General features: G+C 49.8%; 1 long non-coding RNA gene across 1 annotated transcript; it reads right to left on the bottom strand.

Moving 5' to 3' along the window:
* Positions 1–5,300: 5,300 nt before the first annotated feature.
* Positions 5,301–21,016, bottom strand: LOC139050638 (uncharacterized). Its single transcript, XR_011508989.1, has 3 exons — positions 20,977–21,016; positions 7,015–7,080; positions 5,301–5,397 (listed from the first exon to the last, which is right to left on the bottom strand). It is a non-coding gene; the product is annotated as an uncharacterized lncRNA (long non-coding RNA).
* Positions 21,017–21,516: the final 500 nt, after the last annotated feature.

The raw sequence follows: 21,516 nt of genomic DNA, 5'->3' as shown, positions 1-21,516 counted from the left end.
AAAATCTGCAGCTACATTCGCTCCCTCCTTAACGGGCCGAAATGTCAAAATAGGGCTAGGAGAACTGCGATCTCAAACTCTCATAATGCCCAATCGTGGACCTCCACAAGGATCAACACTATCCCTTTTGCTCTTCAATAGGGGCACGGACAGGCTAGCTGAACAACTGCAACAAATACCGGGCCTAAAATTCACCCTTTACGTAGATGACATCATGCACCAGAAGCATCCATGGGGCACAAAAAGCGTGCTACAAGAGGCGATACAAATGGTACACCGTTTTGCTGTAAAGGAAGCTATGGCTAGGGTGCCGGAGCAATCTGAATTCATCAGAATTCACGGCAGAAGGTACTGCAAACAAGAATTCTCACTCCGACTCGACGGAGAAGAGCTCAGAGAGGCATACACAATACGTGTACTTGGTACTCGGCTTAAACGTAACGAACTAGCAGATAAAACAGTCAGAACTCTCCGAACGACAGTCGAACAAACCTCGAGTGACGAAGCATCCTAACAGCTTTAGCGAGGCCGAGACAGAGATTTGTTGACTCCTTGGTCATCAGCCGCATTACATACAGGCTCCCTTACCAGAACTGAACTGGGGCAGATATGCGCCCTTACACGAATGGGCCACAAAACCGCTATCGGAATCCCGATGGGTGCCTCCACAGCAAAACTAAATGCATTGGGAGTATACAATGCCTTCGAAGAACTAAAGGACGCGGTATCTATATCGCAACGAGAGCGCCTCAACATATCCCCAACCGGTAGAAAGCTGATAGAAACATGGAGATACCCCGTATGACTGCACTACAGCGAGGAATACTTAGGGACACTACCTCGAACCTTGCCAAAAAACCTCATAGTGACCACAAAACCCAAAAACGTGCGCCCTTTTTACCACCAGAGCCGTTGAAAGGCTCGGACACACCAATTAAAAAAAATTACCGATGATTATGTTACTTCCTAATGCGAAATTTGCGCGCAGCAAATGCGAGCCTTTGCGTTTGGCCTCGGCCTCGGCCGCGCGAACGGTAGTCTTCTCTGCGACGGCGATGAGCTTCTGCTTCAGCCTCGCTTACTGCTGGTTGCTCTCGACGGCGGCGATGAGCCTCCGCTTCGGCGGTGCGAACGGCAGGGTCTTCTCGGCGGCGGCGATGAGCTTCTGCTTCAGCCTCGCTTACTGCTGGTTGCTCTCGACGGCGGCGATGAGCCTCCGCTTCGGCGGCGCGAACTGCAGGGTCTTTTCGGCGGCGGCGATGAGCTTCTGCTTCAGCCTCGCTTACTGCTGGTTGCTCTCGACGGCGGCGATGAGCCTCCGCTTCGGCGGCGCGAACGGCAGGGTCTTCTCAGCGGCGGCGCTTAGCCTCTGCTTCGGCGACGCGTACTCCTGGATCATCTCGACGGCGGCGACGGTAAGCTTCTGCTTCGGCGGCACGCACCTCTGGATTCTGACGGCGACGGCGCTGGGCCTCTGCTCTGGCAGCTCGTTTAGCAGCAGCAGCAGCAGCAGCAGACGGAGGACTTCCATCGGTCGTCTCGCTCATGGCTCAGAAAGAACTGGCAGATAATTTCGCAGTGGCGAACGGCAGCGGCAATTTCGGCTCGGGCGGTGCACATATACAGATCCGCCGCCACCGATCTGGCTCTCTGATTGCCACCGCACAGGGCGAACGGCAGCGGCAATTTCGGCTCGGGCGGTGCACATATACAGATCCGCCGCCACCGATATGGCTCTCTGATTGCCACCGCACAGGGGTTGCATTGGAGGAGGAGCGAAGAAAGGAATTAAGTTCGAGCCGGCGCTTTGACAACCGGAGACTCGCAGGAAGAGGGGGGAGGGGGGCGGCGTGTACACCCAGCGGCAAACGATGGGGGCAGAAGCGCGCGCAGCAAGCGGACAACACGATAAAAGGAGGAGGGAAGAGATAGCAGCGACTGACTGATGCCGCTGACGCCGATAGTGAGTCAACCCCAGCTGCGGAGTTGGTTTCAGGGACAACGCCGCCGATGCCGACACAAACAATATGATACCCTCGCTTCCGCAGCGCTAAGAACCAGGTCTAGCCGTGGGAAGGTGGTCACGTATTCGTCGACGTGCCGGGGCCTACGTGAAATAACCGGCGCGTCGGCAACTGAAGAGCACCCTATCCTCCACACAAGAACAGGGGGGGGGGGACCCTTTCCTCCTCTTTCTGCATGGCGGCGACGGTGTTCTAGGCAGTCACGTTATCTTGACTCTCTAGCGGCGTCAGCGGCATCCAGCGGTATCAGTCGGTCGCTGCTAGCGCTGGGGGGATGAAAGGGGGGCGGAGCTGGTTACGAGGCCGACGACAACGCCGACGACGACGCGAAACCAAGGAACGGACGCCAAAGAGCTGCGCTCTAAAAAAGATTAGGAAATTCTGCTGACGCACCGTACACAGATGCAACTCCAGAGCTAGGTGGCCTTATAGTAGTGGCTGCAAGCCCGACGGACCGATGAAATTCTATATTGGTGTCACAATTGCGACTAAATGCTAGGCACAGCGGAGCACGCCGCCGTCGCAAAGGCAATTAAGGCCCAAGACGCAGCTGGCCATCAATCTGTGGTCCTCATGGACTCACAAGTGGCTTGTCGCCTGTTCATTCAAGGCACAGTGCCTTCGTGTGCCCTACGCATAGTAGGTTACACGCTGCAGGAAACTCACAGTGTCATCTGGTGCCCGGGCCACGCGGGGGTTGCGCGAAAGGAAAGCGCACGTGCTAACGCTCAAGAATAGGCTTGCCGAGCGAGAGTGCAGCCCGATACACACCGATCGGACCCTTTCTCGTCTCCACACGACATCCTTGAGCACCAGTATCTGGATCGCAGAACATACGCGGGGCCCCACCCGATTCTGAGCGAATCCGATGCCCGGGATTTGAGAATAATTGAGAATATTTCAGCCCACCTCATACTGTGGCATGCCATCTGGCCTACGGCCTATGCAGGCCACTGGGGGGGTTCGGGGGGAAGCCAACTCTCGCTCACGTGATGCGGAAATTCACGCGCAGGCCCCAAAATTGAATTCCCCACTGTAGGGAAAAAAATCTCAAGTAAGGAAAACTGGGTAACCATCCTCGCCGACGCTGACCTGGAGACACTGAGGAGACTCCTCGACCAGGCCCTGCCAGTAGCTCGCAGTAGTGGAGTCTCGGAAGAGGCACCCGACCACACACTCCCAACGCCCCTTAACTTTTCACTCAATAAAATGTTATTCTGTCTCCTTCTACTGGGTCACCTCGCTGTTGTCGCTTAGCCTCGGCCCCCTGTTTCCGCAGCACCACGCCTGGGCGCCCCCGGCGTCAAGCAGCAGCGTGCATGAAGCGTGCAGGAGCACGTTGTCCTTGCATGTTGCCGAACAGAACGCTCTTGCCGTCATTTGCGGGCCCTCCTTGCTTCATTGCGATTAGTGTTTCGCAGGAGTTGCTCGGCTGGCGTTCTCACAATTAACAAGCGCAGGCAGGATTGCGCGATGTGAGGCATGTGTAGCCTCACCGAAAAAACTCGCAACGACATGTGCTGCCACAGCTTCTTCGTGCGGAAATAAGCAGGAAAAAGATGGCAGGGTCTGCACAGCTGTTTGCAAGTCGTTCCAGCAAACAAATGTGTCTGATCGGCAGTCTTGGAATACAGGTCTTCCTGTGCGCCAGAATGGCGATTGGAGCGCAAACGCGACTGGACATATATCGCTAGTTGACATTGAACCCCTAACCAAACCGGAAAGCGTGCAGCTATGTGCGTTTTCATCGGATGTCGTGCTGAAATCTGAAAAATCAGCTTTTATATTTGTATTTAGCGTTGAGCGCGTAAGATCGCATGGAATGTCCCCAAAAATAAATACTCCAATAAAACAATGAGCCATGCACCTCAACGCACTGGGTTGCACTAGGCAATTTCTTCTGGATACTCGTTCAACTTGCTCGTATTTATTCGCGTAGTCTAAACGTTACAGCACTGGGCTACGTATCGTTTGTTAGAATCCCTTTTAACTTATACACAGGGTGTTTCAGCGAACACTTTAGAAAATCTTTACAAGTTGCCTGTGGCAAATATCTCAATTATAGTTCACGAGCTCTTCTACTCGAAGTGGCGAATAGCACGCGCAAGAAATTGAGATGCACAATGAACTAATGAGTAAACATGCACTAAATAGGTTCCTAACTAATTACAATATGCCCCATACTGCAATTTACGTCTCGTTTAATTCGTTTTGAAAATGTCGTTTCATGCACTGAAGCACAGAAGTAACTGGAATCCCAATGCATTTCTCCGTAGAATTCGAGAATTTAGATCTCGAAACTGCTGTCGTCCTGAGAATTCGTTCCGAGTGAATCCACCTTGCGAAGTCCACTGCTGTTATTTGTAAATTTCAGTATGGGTCATAACATAATTAGCTAAAAATTTCTTTTGTGAATTCTTGGTAAGTAGTCGAATTTCAATTTCAATTTTTTTGCAAGTTTAGCCAGTTGTTTCGAGTAGACCGCCTCATAAACTGGAATGGAACTACCTGCCACAGGCTACCTTTAAAGAAATGTTGGCTCAAACACCCTGGATATCTGGCGTCAGCCCGCAATGAGAGTCTAGTGACACCAAGTGCGGAAAAGACGTGGTAACTCGCTAAGGAATGGCGTGTCTTCCACAGTACACGCATAGATGTGACGGCGTCTGTATACTGTGTGTGCGCATTTCCTTTGTGGTCGTATGTTTGGCGCAAGATATCTGGTATTCAGACACTATGCACTAAGTATATATATGCTGCTTATCTGTTTCATTTCTTTAACGTATCCCTATAACATGTACCTTCTAGTAAGGCACTCCTAGTACTGCTGACAGCGGACAGCATGCTAACGTAAAATGTTTATACCTTCTGAAGAACCAGCACATATCCAACCATAGCACGTACATACATAGGCCAAGGACAGTCTGTACACCTCGTGCAAGACGATCATTTACTAGCTTTAAATCAATATGCGTATCTACAATAATCGCGTGCTACATTTTCGCACATTCATTGTATTATACTCTTCGTAGGTAGGCAAGGGATTATTACGTAAGTGTCTTTATCAGATATCAGGGAACACCATCTAAACTACCACAACAGCAGAATCATCTTTCGTTCAGTATTCTTTTGTGACTTCCTTTTTTTAAATTCTTTATATTCATCTTTGCTTCCGAATGTGACAAGTGTACACATTTCATTCTTGAGCCTAGTCGTTCGTGATGCAAATTCGTTTGGTGAAAATCACATGTTTCAGAAATATTTTCCTTCACGTCCATCCATATGTGAAAACTGCCGCCCGGAAAAATGCAACGGTGTCGTCGACAGCTTGTATTCCAGCACCGGTACTTTCGATTGCGTTAAAGAAGCACACCTAGAAAAAATCACAGAAATCGCACATCTGAGACACAGTAATATAATGAGTTATTCTAACGCTGCAACATGCGTCATACGGTATTCGCAGTTTGAGGATGACACGGGAGGTGCTTACCGATTGGACACCCACCGGTGGCACACGCTCTCCTCCAGTTTTGTGTATATTTTCCTAATATTTGCGATTATATTAATTAGTGTGGTTGCTTTATCCTAGGATTCCCTTGGGTTCATTGCCTAATCTCTTCGTCGAGCCGTAGAAGCAGGAAGGGCTCGGCAGTGAGGGGGCAGGCCCTCTTTTTTATTTTTATATTTCCACACACACACACACACACACACACACACATACATACATGCGTACGTACGTACGCACGTACATACATACATACATGACCCGTCGTGGTTTCTCAGTGGCTATGGTGTCGGGCTGCTGAGCACGAGGTCGCGGGATTGAATCCTGGCCACGGCAGCCGCATTTCGATGGGGGCGAAATGCGAAAACACCAGTGTGCTTAGATTTAGGTGCAGGCTAAAGAATCCCAGGTGGTCGAAATTTCCGGAGTCCTCCACTACGGCGTGCCTCCTAATCAGAAAGTGGTTTTGGCACGTAAAACCACATAATTCTTTAATACATACATACATGCCTACATCATGCAATAGGTTTAAAAGCTCTCGTTTCCCCCCCTTAACCAAAATCTGGCCTCTCGGTACCCATTATCACCACTTTCATGCGAGGTTTTCGACTCCACCAGCTTTTATGCCTCCAAGTAGCTTACCAGGAATATTGGCCATCTGCCCGTTTGAGGATTGCGTACAAGGTGACACCCGTGTTGATGCCGTACATCGGCCGCAGTGGCACTACGTACTCTTCCAGTCTCATACTTAGTACAATACTCAAATACACAGAGAATTAGGCGGGATGACAGTCGCCGCCATAGCTCAATTGGTAGAGTATCTCACGCCTACTTTGGAATATGACGGATCAGCACCCCCGAATGGCAAGCTGTCGTTTCCTCCTATTTCTGTTTGCTTACCATTATTGTTTCTGTATTGCGCTCATCACTACAGTTAATTTCGCTAATGCCGAATCTGTTGGAAAGTGGCCTTCGGGCCGCAACACTGTCCGTGCGTTTCATTTCGTTTTCTACAGTTATTGTCAGCACCGCCTCTTGTTGCTCTGTTTCTCCACGTAACAGGGAGAGAAATGTCTTTACTACTGTTTACAGTAATTCAGTTTCGTAACCAGAGGCCACTTTATTGAACAGATGCGACGCACCATAATAGCCAGAAACACCAGACAAAAGGCACCTGGAGAAAGCTAGGCTGAAAATTATAGATATAAGTTTATGCACGTCGAATATGAACAGAGTGTAACGCATATTTATTTAAACCTTGCCCCGAGCACTTGCTTTGTTTGGGAGGGTTTGTGCACATTTCTTTAGCTGTGCTATAATTTTACGGGCAATATAGAGGCAACGCAAACAGCCAACTTAGAAGACTTAGTGAATGGAACATGTCGTATACTTTTCATTTTTTGATTTCATGCGTAGATTTTTTTTGACATCTGCTCCAGGAATATAGATGCATTACCTGATGCTGACAAATCTTGAAGCACTTACCAAAGCTTTCTCTCCAGTGTTGGTGTACTCAATCGGCAAGTGTAGCTTCGTATACAGTAAAGAACTCTACGAAAAAATAAGGAAACGTGAAAGTGTTGAATTTATTATACTGATAGAAGCAGTGCTCTGAGTCTCTAATGCTCTAGCCTGCGTCCAACATAACGCTGAAGTGCATGCCAAGACTGCGAAATCTTATCAGCGAGCTCTGCTGTGCGCAGCTTTCGCACGAATTCAAGTTGCATAGCACCAGTTCAGCTCAACTGAACAGTCCTCTTCCTATTTATCTACTACCGATTTCTCGTCGGTACAATTATTCTCGGAGATTCACGGAAAAAATATCACTGCAATCTGGGCTTGGAGTACGGACTTCGCACATGTTCCTCACCTTATATCCGCAATGACGCTGTGTCACTTCAAATCCATCCCTTTCGATGTGTGCAAGATGCATGCAGTATGTGTTATATATATCTACAGGTATACTTGCTTATCGAGTGCACATGTTCATTCGTCTCACAAATGTTATCGCTCTGTGAAGGACGCGCCTGCATGCATCGGAAGTTTTTGGAATGTTATCGATGGTTCTACCCGCTGTAACTTGTCACCAAAGCCGGTGTAATCTGATTGCATGTATGCGTGCCGCGAATCTAGAACTTTCTGGAAGACACGCGGGCATCAGCGACTACTCTGCTGCCTTTATGACTGATGTGTAATAGCGCACGTACTTGACCCATTGATCAGATTTAGACGATCGCCGACCGTGTTCGCGGCCATTGGTGTGCTTTGAATGCAACTTGTTTTTGTGGGAACAAGTTCGCCCAATAAAATGTTGGTTTTGTCATTCGCAGTTTTTCCGCTCTGTTATTCTCCGTTACTGCTAAGTGACAATAAAGTTCACAGTATGCACGCGTTTTCAGTGAAAGCTTCATGGTGTCGGCGCGAAGCTGGAGGCAGAAGTACTGCCCGCATATGTTTTAGGCATATGCAAAAGTGGGCACGTCTGTCTGACTGGTGCTCAGAAACAGGTGACAGGTCACTAAATATTCTCTAGAAGCAACGACCAAAGTGATTTATCGAGCGCCCTCCCAAGTCAAGTCATCGTCCATCCTCCAAAGTTACGTAACACCAATATCCCTGGCACTTCTCTAGGTATGTCTCTAAGATTGTTTTGTTCGACTTAACCACCGTGCTTTCATAACGGCAATGGCTTTGGGCTCCTAAGAATGAGGTCGCGGGATCGAATCCGGGCCACGGCGGGCGCATGGCGATGGAGCCAAATGCGAAAACCCCCGTGTGCTTACATTTAGGTGCACGTTAACGAACCGCAGGTGGTCGAAATCTCCAGATTCTCCCACTACGACGGGTTCAAAATTAAATCGGTATTTTGGGTAGAAAAAGCCTATAATATTGTCACAAGGTGTCACGAACCACGCCACAAGAACTGGGACAGTATCTTGCCTTTCATTATCTATTCCTTCAATACCGCGAGACACGAAACCACTGGTTACTCACCATTTTCCTTCAGTATGCTCGTCCGCCGCGCTACACCCTCGACACCATATTTCCCTATTTCGCTCATGGCAACGAATTAACTGATGCGATCCTATGTCGAGCACAAGAAGCGCGACGCCTCGCTAGACTACGCACCCTAGCATCGCAGGACCGGTCCAAGATACGCTATGACGGGCGTCGCCGCCACGTTTACTTCGATCCTGGTGACCTTGTGTGGCTCTGGACGCCGTTGCGGAAGCGTGGCTTGTGCCAGAAGTTTCTCGCCCACTACGTCGGCCCTTACGTTATTCCGGAGCGCCTCAGCGAAGTAAACTACCGCAGTGCGCGTCTCACGAGCAGTGGACGACGCTCGGCCAAGGCTGAAGTGACAAACGTCGCGCGTCTGAGGCGTTACTATCCACGAGATGACTGACTCGCCCGGCGGGCTTCGTCTGCCAGCGGGGGCATGTCACAAGTTGTCACGAACCACGCCTGCCGCGCAGACAACGAAGTGGAAGAAGAAGTGAACGACGTTAGCCAAGCTGCCGCGAGACCGCTCTTCAACAACCGCGCCTATCAACCAGGTTCATCTGGTTCTGCCTTAAACACCTCGTGTGTAATATTTGGTGGAGCTGTGTGGGGTAAATGCCACGGCCTACAATGGAGCCACCAGCACAAGAGCTATGCCGAAGCCGTCGCCTCGCCGGACTTTCGCCGTCGTGCTCAATCATGGCCACAGAGCAAAATACCCTCACGAGCAGTGCCTCGGCGAGCCCTGTCCCTATCCAGCACTACCGAGAGCCACGCACATTCTCGGCCAAGGCAGAGGAAGATGTGGATGAGTGGCTAACCCATTACGAAAGGGTCAGCCAATACAATAATTGGAACGCTCCCAGTCAGCTTAGGAACGTTGTTTTCTTCTTGGCCGGCACGGCGTTAGTATGGTATGACAACCACGCGGACATGCTAACTTCAAGGACACGCTTCGTTGAGGAGATCAAAAAGTGTTTCGGTGACTCGGACGCAACGAGGAAACGTGCGGAACTAATATTAGCCTAGAGAGCTCAGGAACCCGGTGAGACTTGCACTACCTATATCGAAGAAATATGGAAGCTGTGCCGAACTGTCAACCCTCAAATGACAGAGGAAGATAAAGTGGGGCACGTGGTAAAAGGAATAGCGGAAGACGTCTACAAGTTCCTCATTGGTAAAGAGAACTTGCACACTGTATCAGAACTGATATGGCACTGCCCTACGTTCGAGGCGCTGAAGACTCACCGAATTACACAAAAATTGGGATGGTTGGCCAATGTAACGACCGTAGCAAGTGTTGACACAAGCCCTCCGCTCCCAGATCTTTCGTCCGCCATCCGCCAAATAGTCCGCGAGGAGCTCCAGCGACATGACGAACAGGCACGTTATGCGGCGCCACGTTGCAGCTCCACCGTTTTCCGAGACACTCTTTGGGAACCCCCTTCGTCTAGTTGGAACCACTCGGTGAACGTCGTGGATCCTAATGGCTCCAGAGACGAACCGCATTATATTACGATCGAACCACCACGCAATGATTCGCCCCCTCACCGTTTTGATCCACGCCCACGCAACTTTCGTCCACGAAGACACGCCGCTACCTACGACTTTCAAGGGGAAGAGCCTCGTTGCCCTCAATCGATGTCTCCGGCAGAATACTTCAATCCGCATTCTGAAGTTAGCCCTTCGCCAGTGTGTTACTGCTGCGGCATGCGTAGCCGACGCCAGGCATCGAACTACGGATCGTCAGCGCCGACTATGCGGTCTAGCGGTCGTACCCTGCGCACTCAGTGGCCAGGAGACTCCACTTCAGGAAGCCACTTTGAGAGGACCGATGCACCGCCCAGGTGACCTACTTTGGAGAAGAAAGAACCTGGAACCGCTATCGCTCCCCGGCCTCCGACCGTACTCTGACGCCACCACCAGCCTTCCGAGTCTCCCGATCACCATCCCCTCGGCAGCGATTCACGTCACCATCGCCTCGGCGCCGTTTCGTGTCGCCCCCGCCGGGAAACTAGCCAGCGCGGCCGATGGAGGTGAGGTCGCTGGAAAATGTGTGCTGCCGACTCAACTGCCTCCAACTATTTTCATGCTAAAGAATAAGGTTCATGTACTGATTGATGGGGTCTCTACAATGGCTTTAGTCGGCACAGGAGCAACTCTCTCGGTCATGAGTGTGGGGTTTAAAGGCCTTCTGGGACGCAAAGTTATGTCTCGTTGAGACCAGTGCACAAGTTTCCGTGGAGTCACTGGTGAATCATTAAACCCGGTTGGTGCGTGTAACGTGGATGTGTCTTTGGCTGGGAAAGTTTTTAATGCAGAGTTTGCTGTTCTTCCTCGCTCCTCGCATGACGTGATTCTGGGGATTTACTTTCTGCAATTGTGTGGTGCGAAAGTTGACTGCCGGACGGGAGAACTATGTGTCGACACCAGTGTTTCACCTGTGCTATTTGAAGGTGAAGCTTGCCCGGAGAGTGTGTTGTGCGTGTCTGAGGATACAGTTGGGCCCGCCTTATCTGCGATGCGTGTTGCCGTCGCCTGTTCATCTCCAACTCCTATCTTTTTCGATGCTGCAGTGGAACCTGTGCATTGGAACTGCGTCAAGAAAAACGTGTTAGTTCCGCACTGCATCGTCTCAGTGACGAGCGGTTGCGCAGGGCTGTGGGCGCTAAACTGTTTCACTGAAGCAGCAGTACTACCTCAAGGCCTAAAGATAGCCACGTTTCAGGAAGACTCGCCCGTATCGGTGGCAGTACTTACAGAGCTCCCCGATGGAGGAGCAACCAGTGTCTCGAGCCCCGGGAGCTCGAAGACCCTTTCCATGATTGATAAGTCACTCAGCGATCACTAGCGTCGAGTTTTGATGGCCCTGCTTACGAAACATACCTCAGTATTCGACTTTGCGCAGCACGATGGCCCGCCATCAATTCCTGCGTCCAGAACTCGTCACCGCATAAACACAAGAGCCGCCCAGCCCATCCGACAAAAACCCTATCGTGTATCCTCGTCAGAACGCAAGATAATCAGTGATCAGGTCCAACAAATGCTATGCCAAGGCGCCTTTTGAGAATCATCTAGTCCTTGGGCAGCCCCCGTGATATTTGTGAAGAAGAAAGACGGTACGTGGAGGTTCTCTGTTGATTACCGTCGACTAAACGCCGTTACTAAGAAAGATGTATATCCGCTCCCACGAATTAACGACGCCATCGACTGTCTCTTTGCGACATCTTACTTTTCCTCAGTCGATTTACGGTTAGGGGACCGGCAATATCCTATACACAAGGACGACAGAGAAAACACAGCATTTGTAACACCCGACGGACCATTCGAGTTTAACGTGATGCCTTTCTGGTCACGTAACGCGCCCGCAACGTTCGAAAGGTCCCTGGACACGATATTACACGGCTTAAAATGGGAAGTTTGCATGTGCTACTTAGACGACGTTGTGATCTTCGGGCGAACGTTTAGTGAGCACAATAAACGTTTGGATTTGGTCTTGAACTGCTTGGAGAAAGTGGGTCTTGTGCTCAATTAAAAAACATACCGCTTTGGGGAACGACAAACCCTCGTGCTAGGCCATCTGGTCGCTAAAGAAGGCATCCGACCAGATCCACAAAAGACTGCGGCCGTAGAAGCATTTAGAGTGCCCAACTCTGTCAAGCTGTTAAGAAGTTACCTGTGCTTGTGCTCGTATTTCTGCCGATTCATTCCCCGGTTTGCTGACATGGCTTCCACTCAAAGACGTTCCCTTTGAGTGGAATGCAGATTGCGACTAATCGTTTCGCCAGCTCAAGTTCCTGTTGACATCCCAACCAATTCTTCGCCACTTTGATCCTTCATCGCCAACTGAGATTCACACCGATGCCAGTGGCGTAGGCATCGGTGCTGTGCTAGTTCAGCGTGTTGGCGACAGTGAGCTCGTGATCTCTTACGCTAGCCGGTCCTTGCGCCGCTCTGAGCGCAACTACACAGTCACCGAACAAGAGTGTCTGGCGCTCATCTTCGCCGTGCAACGGTTTTGTTCGTATCTCTATGGGCACCCCTTCACTGCGATAACAGATCATGATTCGCTATGCTGGCTTGTGAATCTGCGGGATCCCTCAGGACGACTAGCATGCTGGGCCCTCCGTCTACAGGAATACGATTTAGTTATTTGCTACAAAAGTGGCCGGCGACATGCTGACGCTGATTGTCTCTTTCAGATGCCACTTAAAGCAACTGAATGTGATGCAGACAATTCTGATGAATACATCGCTTTTGTGTCTCCGGAATTTCCGGATATGGGTACCGTCATATCCGAGCGGCACAAGGACGAGAGCTTACAACCGCTCTTTGTGGCAGCACAGGAGTCACCTGCAGGCAGTCGCTTTCGCCTTCGTGATGGTGGCGCGCTGTATAAGAAGAGCTACTCGACCACCGGTGCACGCTACGTTTTAGTTGTCCCCAAGAACCTTCGCCACCAAGTATTACACGCCATGCACGATGACCCAACTTCCGGTCATCTTGGTTCCACACGTACACTCTACCGGGCTCAAGAACGTTTTTACTGGCCTAAGATGCGGAAAGATATCGAACGGTACGTCGCCAGCTGCTCTCAATGCCAGCGCTACAAGCGTCCGCCACAAGCGCCACATGGCCTGCTTCAACCAGTTCCCCCTTCTAGCGTCCCCTTTGAGGAAGTTGGTATAGATATTCTGGGCCCTTTCCCGCGACCCTCCAAGGGTAATCATTCGGTTATCGTTTCCGTAGATCACCTTACCCGCTATTGTGAGACCGCCGCATTGCCATCGGCCACAGCTACAGATGTTTCTATCTTCTTGCTGGCTAACGTTATACTCTGACATGGACCTCCTCGCATAGTAATCAGCGATCGTGGGCAACAGTTCACCGCGGACGTGGTTGAAGAAACCCTTCGTCTATGTTCATTTAGCTTCCGCCATTCTACGTCCTACCATCCACAAACTAATGGTCTGGTCGAGCGCACAAACAGAGCGCATGCAAACATGATGTCCATGTACGTCGATTCAGCACACAAGAACTGGGACAGTATCTTGCCTTTCATTACCTATGCCTTCAATACCGCGAGACACGAAACCACTGGTTACTCATCATTTTTCCTTCAGTATGTTCGTCCGCCGCGCTGCACCCTCGACACCATATTTCCCTATTTCGCTCATGGCAACGAATCAATTGATGAGATCCTATGTCGAGCACAAGAAGCGCGACGCCTCGCTAAACTACGCACCCTAGCATCGCAGGACCGGTCCAAGATACGCTATGACGGGCGTCGCCGCCACGTTTACTTCGATCCTGGTGACCTTGTGTGGCTCTGGACGCCGTTGCGGAAGCGTGGCTTGTGCCAGAAGTTTCTCGCCCACTACGTCGGCCCTTACGTTATTCTGGAGCGCCTCAGCGAAGTAAACTACCGCAGTGCGCGTCTCGCGAGCAGCGGACGACGCTCGGCCAAGGCTGAAGTGACAAACGTCGCGCGTCTGAGGAGTTACAATCCACGAGATGACTGACTTGCCCGGTGGGCTTCGTCTGCCAGCGGGGGCATGTCACAAGTTGTCACGAACCACACCTGCCGCGCAGACAACGAAGTGGAAGAAGAAGTGAATGACGTTAGCCAAGCTGCCGCTAGACCGCTCTTCAACAACCGCGCCTATCAAACTGATTCATCTGGTTCTGCCTTAAACACCTCGTGCTTAACAATATTTTTGGTGGTATGGCTTTATATACTTGAGATGTACTTACGAAATCACGAAAAAGAAATAGGCATGGGATGGACATGTAATGACGAGGAAAAATAACCGATGATCACGAAGGACTACGGAAGGGATTCCAAGGGAAGCGAAGCATAGCAGGGGGCGGCAGAAAATTAGGCGGGCGGATGAGATTAAGAGGATTGCAGGGGCAACATGGCGACAATTAGTAGATGACAGGGGTAACTGGAGAAGTATGGGACAGGCATTTGCACTAAAGTGGACGTAACCAGGCTGCTGCTGATGATGATGACTATAGATTACGTCTCCGTAATTCCGTCGCCTCATACACCGGCCTTCACGACCTGATGCTCTCTTCATATGACCCCTTGAACGTTATATAATAATTGCCTTCAATCCTCGGGGAGCGCTCCGCTAGGGGGCCGTGATGTACTGACGTTCCTCACATGGGCTCCTGCGTCTTGCGCCCATATCTACAGAAAGGCCACTCACCCCTTTCATTTTACACCGACAGAATCGGGAAGCTCCAAGGAACGAGCGGATACCACCTACTTTCAAAGTGAGTGCGTTTTTGTCAAGATCTCGAGCTACATCTTCACCGACCATCCCACGCCATGCTAAGCCTAATGCCGCGCGAGACTCCACCGGCCCGCTGGGGAGAACCACCAGCGCACGTGCAACAGGCACACGGTGCGCGTGGAAGGACGCCGACAGCGCTCGCTGCCGCACGTGCGTGGCACGTGAACTGTGAGCCGAAGAGGAGGCTCGGCGCTCGCGGGTGCTGCCGCTGACAAGCAGACCTTGAGATGAGCCAAGAAACACCGGTGACGGACGCGACGTCAAGCGAACGACAAGAAGACACAAGCGCAATGTATACAGAATCGGCGGAAGAAGTCGACGTCGCGCAATCTTGGACCTACGATAAAAACAGTGGCAGAACGATAGACCTCAAGGACCAATGGCTGACATGGGAAAGAAAAGGCAAGAAGGAAATCACGCGAATAAAAGCCCCCGCAGTGACCCAATCCACACGACAGCCAGCCATGCCGCTGCCGCCGCTGCCGTGCAAATCCAGAATGCCACCGCTACCTTTGGACGACATCAAGATCGTCCGCCACCCACAAGGTGGCCTTGAACTCGCCAAATGGTCACTCCTCGCAGACACTCACGCAGTCAGAACATACAGCGGAATATTGCAAAAGGAATTCCACGAAAATGTGCCAGTATAAATGCAAAAAGAAGAAAACCTCATCATTCCAAGTACAGCAAACGAGAACTATGCTCAAAACTTAGCCAAGGTCACTAACATGCAGCTTGGAGGCAACATTTACAACGTAAAAGCCAACTGTCGTCTACCCGAAGATGTCAGCAAAGGTGTTATATATGGTATCACGCCTGGGGCTTGCAGTGCGGAACTAATAGATGGAATTCGAGTGCGAGCACGCTATACAGTCCTCAAAGCCCGCATGCTCGGACAGTCCACGGCGGTGGTCATCTATTTTGAGTGCCCACACGTCGCCTACAGCATCATTTATCAGAGCGGTGACTACCGATGCAAGCCCTACCGCAAATCAGTTCTGTATTGCCGAACATGTGGCAACCTCGGACATCGTCAAGACATTTGCCAAAACCAATCCCAAATTTCTGCTACAAATGTGGCAAAACAAACCAACCCCCGAACCATGACTGCCATCCCACGTGCAAGATTTGCGGAGAAGGACACGAAACGGTTGGGAAAGAATGCAAGAAAAAGCTCAAGCCCTACCTACCGCCTTACTAAGTAAGACAGCAATGGAAAAACAGGATCCAAGAGCGAGACAGTCGATGCAGCTCCAACCGCTATGAGTTCCCTGAACTAGGCGCTGCCAATCGAAGCACCGCCAACTCAAGTGACGCCTCCAGTAGCACCGCAAGAACTAGCAGACCCATGTCAAGAGCACGATCAAGATCGCGGTCGCGTTCCTGAAAACGCGTGAAATACGCTGAAGCGGCCAGTAGATGCGCCGCCAACTCAAGTAACGCCTCCAGTAGTACCGCAAGAAGTAACAGACCCATGTCAAGATCACGATCAAGATCGCGATCGCGTTCCCGAAAACGCCTGAATTACGCTGAAGTGACAGGCAGCTGAGGCAGTGCCAGCGTCGGATCGGCAGAAGCAGTAGCCATAACAGCCCTCGAGAGCAAGCTACAAAATCAACAAAGTCTCATAGACAGACTATTCCAGAGATGCAAAGAATACGATCATGGGAGCAAGCAACCACTCACAGCGCTAACCACGGAGGCAGTTGATTCCGTGATCGAAGCTACAGTTCAAAAGCACCTCCATGCTTTCGAGGACGTTTTCACAAAGAACATCCTTGCCCTGGTCGAAAACATCACCAAGCATATTGTCGAGAAGATTGCGACCCTTAACACCCATGTCACCAGCCTCGCATATCAAGTCGCCACTCTGACAAGCCAGGTTACCGGCCTAACAGCCCAGGTCAACAGTTTCATAGCACACGCGAAGAACTATTATGTCACTAATTCCTACCACGACAGCCTTCTCAACACGACCGAGCAGGGTAGAAAGAAGGCTTGCACGAACAGTCGCAATGCCTCCCGCTCGATCTCACCCAATTATGAAGCTGCCTGTGAAGCTGAAGTGCCTCATGATGGCGACACCTAAAACCACAACAAAGAGCCCGCAAAATACTCTGCGCATCTGGCAATGGAACTGTCGATCCTTCCGTCCCCGGTATGCAAACCTACAAGAACTCGTCAAACTGGACCACACAGATGTAATTGCCCTACAGGAAACCAATACCCACAACGTCCGACTTCAAGGATACACCGCTCATGCACAAACTCACCGAGCAGCCATCCTTACCAAGAAAACTCTTACAACGCAGGAATACGAAATAGAAGACATCCCCACCGAGCACACCCTAGTGGAGATTATACTAGACAGAAAAACGCAGCAAAGCCTCTTGATCGCCAGCATATACAGTCCTCCTCGTGATCAACTTCCGGAATTCGACCACTTTGTGCGTGAACTCAGGAAACGCACGAAAGGCCATCAAGTTGTCATAATTGGAGATTTCAACGCCTCACATACAGCATGGGCTTATCCAAACACCACCAAGAAGGGAGCGCGAGTGCACGAATCTGCTCAACAACACAGGCTGACACTCTGGAACGACCCAATGCAGGCCACGAGAGTCGGGAATAGTGTCTCCAGGGACACCAACCCGGACCTTAAGTTCACAGCTAACGTCCACTCGGCCGAGTGGAGTCGACTCCCGGAGACGCTCGGAAGCGACCACCACATTATCCAACTTGACATCGCGCATAACCGGGAATCAAACAAGACTGGAGTTGCTCGACTAACAGACTGGAAGTCCTTGAGGAACAACCTCAGCGATTGTCCCTCAAGGGACACAACAATCGACGACATCGACCATTGGCTCAAGGGCCTTCTCATCACCACAGAAAACTACACCAAGAGCATCCAGCTAAGCACCAACGCCCGCGCGGTCGACCCGCATAACCTTATTCTCTGGGGGCGCCAAAAGAAGCCTCCTGAAGAGGTGGAAGAGTCAAAAGCTCAATAGAAAACTTAAGCAACGAATCACCCCATACAGGCCCAAGGTTACGTGGAGCAACTTAGCAGGCGAAATTGGCACACCTTTCGTAACAGCATGCAAGGGACACTCAGCACCAAGAAAACCTCCTACGCGCTCTCTCTTAGGCGCTGTCTTAGCTACCAATCGCACAAAAATGCAACAGAGGCAAGATCTGTGCATACTGATCCACAATCATGCTAAATCGGAGCATGATCTCCATCGTGAGCTTCAGCAAAAACTTAGCAGCGACAAGCCCACCTCATCAGTGAGCGGAAAGACGTACGATGGTGCACCAAACCCAGATCTCGATCGACCATTCACCCAGGCAGAGCTCCACGCTGCATTAGCCAAACTCACTAGAAACACCAGTCGCGGCAAGGACAGAATAACTAATAAGCTCCTGCGCAACCTCCCGCAATCTGCCACTACAGCACTGCTACAGTACTACAATGACTGCTGGGAAAAGCGGCACCTACCAGCAGCCTGGAAGCATGCGGAAGTCACCATAATCTCCAAACCCAACAAATCCCTTCCCATCAAAAATCTACGTCCCATTTCCCTCACATCTTGCGTGGGCAAACTCATCGAGCACATGCTGCACGACCGGTTAACAACATACCCCGAGGACAACGGACACTTGCTGCACACCATGTTCGGATTCCGACAGCACCTCTCCATGCAGGACGTACTCCTGCTCCTCAAAGATGACTTGCTCGATTACCTCGATCACACACGCAAATCATCAATCCTGGCAATCGACGTAAAGGGCGCATTCGACAACGTGAGCCACGAAGCCTTTCTCCGCAACCTCGAAGATACAGGCTGCGGAGCCCGGATGTATAACTACATCAGCAGCTTTTTGACACACCGAACAGCAACAGTGGGCGTCTGCAACCTCCGCAGCGATAAATTTCGGCTACCCAACAAAGGAACTCCACAAGGATCAGTTATTTCACCCCTCCTTTTCAATATCGCAATGATCAAGCTACTCAAACAACTGAACGCCATCCCAAAGCTATGTCATGCCCTTTACGCCGACGACGTCACGCTCTCGACCAAAGCACCTTCTACTGGACAACTAGAACGCAATCTAGAAGAAGCCGTCGATACTATCGAAAGATACCTCCGACACTGCGGTCGCTATTGCGCACCCGAAAAGTCGGAGCTTCTCGTCCTGAGAGTACGGACACGAGGAAGACCACCTAACTATATCGAACATGATCCTAGCGTCTCGCTCAACGGAACCAAGATCCCTTGATCCGACCACTGAATGGGGAAATATTTATCTCAGGTATGAACATATCGGCAACCATACGAAGTGTCGCCACACAGACACACATCTTATGCCTCACGCTTAAGTAAAATAGTACAGTGGTTACCTTAACAAGCGTGGGAAATGGTTCAGTTTTTGTGCACGTGTATGCTGATTTAATCATAAAGCGGTTTTATTCAGGCACTATCGCATTGTAACATGCCTATGACATATCGCTAGTTAAAAGTAATCGCTACAAGAGCGATTGTCTCTGCTAACTAGCCTCAATTCTCTGAAATGAAATGGCTCCGCGTTCTTGCTTACTATGTCAGCCGGTATCCTGTGTAATGTTTTTTTTTAGTTCCAGCGCCAGATTTGTTTATGAAGCGAACACACGTTCAGTTTTAAGGTGCCATGTAATTTTTTTCCTGTTTTGAATTTCTTTTGCATGGAGCTTACCCTTGTTCTCAGCAGGAGGGAGCGCGATCACAGAGTAGCTTTTTTATGCCGAAGCATGCTGTGTTTTTTTAGACGCGGCTCTCTACCACTCTAGCTATGCACAATGTACAAGGTAAAAATGACAGCCGTTCCATTCTGTGAAGATCGAATGGCAGCGAATGTTGACGACAGTCAAAGCTCGCGAACGAAAAGCAAAGTTCTTTCGTTGCCATTCCATCTTCACAGAGTGGAATGATTGCCCGGGCTTCCGATTTTTGTTTTCCTTAAGCATCGCGGGAACGTTGTTCGTCTGTGATCGTTTCACGCCGGCGCCGTTTATGCTCTCGTTGCTGTTCCCTCCGGCGCTCCTCGCATGCATGTTCTACGCGTGGGTTTCCGTCCCATTGATAACGCAGCTGTTTCTACCATCAATACCTCTCCTGCTTATATAGTGCAATAACCTTGACTTTACACTATTTTTCTCGGCGGGCGTTCTAATCTGTTGTCCATTTCGCCTACGAACAAACTACGGAAACTTAGTCATATACAGCTTTCGTTGTAAAACCCAACGCTACGGCGCTCTAGATGACTATACAGCAATGACGAGTGAGCGCATTTTGCATGTAGACACAAATTAGACATTATTTGCAACATTTCACGGGTTCAGAGCTGCAATTAATAATATAGAAGGGATGACTAGGTAGGTCAGACAACGCGTTACCGCCAGTGATGCGGTATGAAGAGAAAAAGCGCCAGAACGGAAAGAATAAGTCCATAAACAAAACATATAGTGTTCATGTCCGTGCCGTCAATCTCTTCAATCGACGTCCCATTTTTGCGCTGTTGCTGTGTTACATCGTGATAAGAACAAGCCAGATTAACAAGAATTTCGCTGCAATAGTGAACTTTTCTTTCCAACCCAGTGGCCCAGACGTGAAAACTTGCGCTCTCTGCTCATACCTGGCCCTTGCGCCATTAAACCTGAAAAATCATCATAGACATGAAAACAGCAATGGTACAAGCCAAGGTTCTGATGGCCCCTCTAGAGAGCCCTCTTTTTGTTTTTGGTGACATTTGTAACGGCAAGCAAAGGGTACGTTAATAATGAAAAGAAACCTCAGATTGATGCAGTAGAAGTGTTTGCCCGTGAATTGCACTAGCCTGCTAAAATATGAGAGTGTTAATCGCGGCAGCGCGATCCCCATCATAGCTGGTAAGCCGTGTTTCACTGTCATTTTACGGCTATAAGCAAACTAGCCCGAATGTAAGAATTATTTATCGTTCTATGTTTTAAAATGTGGTTTATAGCGCACGATTTTAACGTATGGCTTCCGTGATGAATAATTACTAATGCAGCCCAGACGTTAACCTAAAAGACAGTAGAGCGTGTTTATTGACATGAAACAAAAGAGTCACCTATACATACCTTATTCTTCAGCATAGAATGGATACAATCAAGTACCTGTAATCAACAAATGTGGTTTCTTTTACAATGTAGTATTGTGGGAATAAATATATTACGTCCGCTATCTGTCTTTACTAAGTTACAAATGATTTGTATTCTCTCACCATGATTCAAAAGTTAATATTCGTAATAGAGACATCGCCTATAAATGCTGCAAGAGAATAATCTAGCCCCACTGCTATTTATTATCGATATTAGTTCAATTTCCCAGTCCCATATTCTAGCAATGTAACACAGGTTACGTATGGAGGCAATTCGCTATATAATTTATTGTGCACCAATATATAGTCGAAAGGCGTCAGAAAGTTACTTATAAATGAAACTGAGAGGCGGGCTTCAGTATCAACAGAAACGCTACTCCTGCACTGATAATAAAAGTTCAACTTTGCCATCGCTAGATACGATATATCTTGCCAAATACCAGCACTGTAAATGAGCGCTACAGGATGCTGCTCAGTGGTTATCTTTGAATTGCTTGCAGAAGTAAGCCATTGAACAGTG

The sequence above is a fragment of the Dermacentor albipictus genome, chromosome 10 (assembly GCF_038994185.2).
Source record: "Dermacentor albipictus isolate Rhodes 1998 colony chromosome 10, USDA_Dalb.pri_finalv2, whole genome shotgun sequence".
In the NCBI taxonomy this organism is placed as follows: Eukaryota; Metazoa; Arthropoda; class Arachnida; order Ixodida; family Ixodidae; genus Dermacentor; species Dermacentor albipictus.
This window is presented reverse-complemented; position numbering and strand designations above follow the sequence as displayed.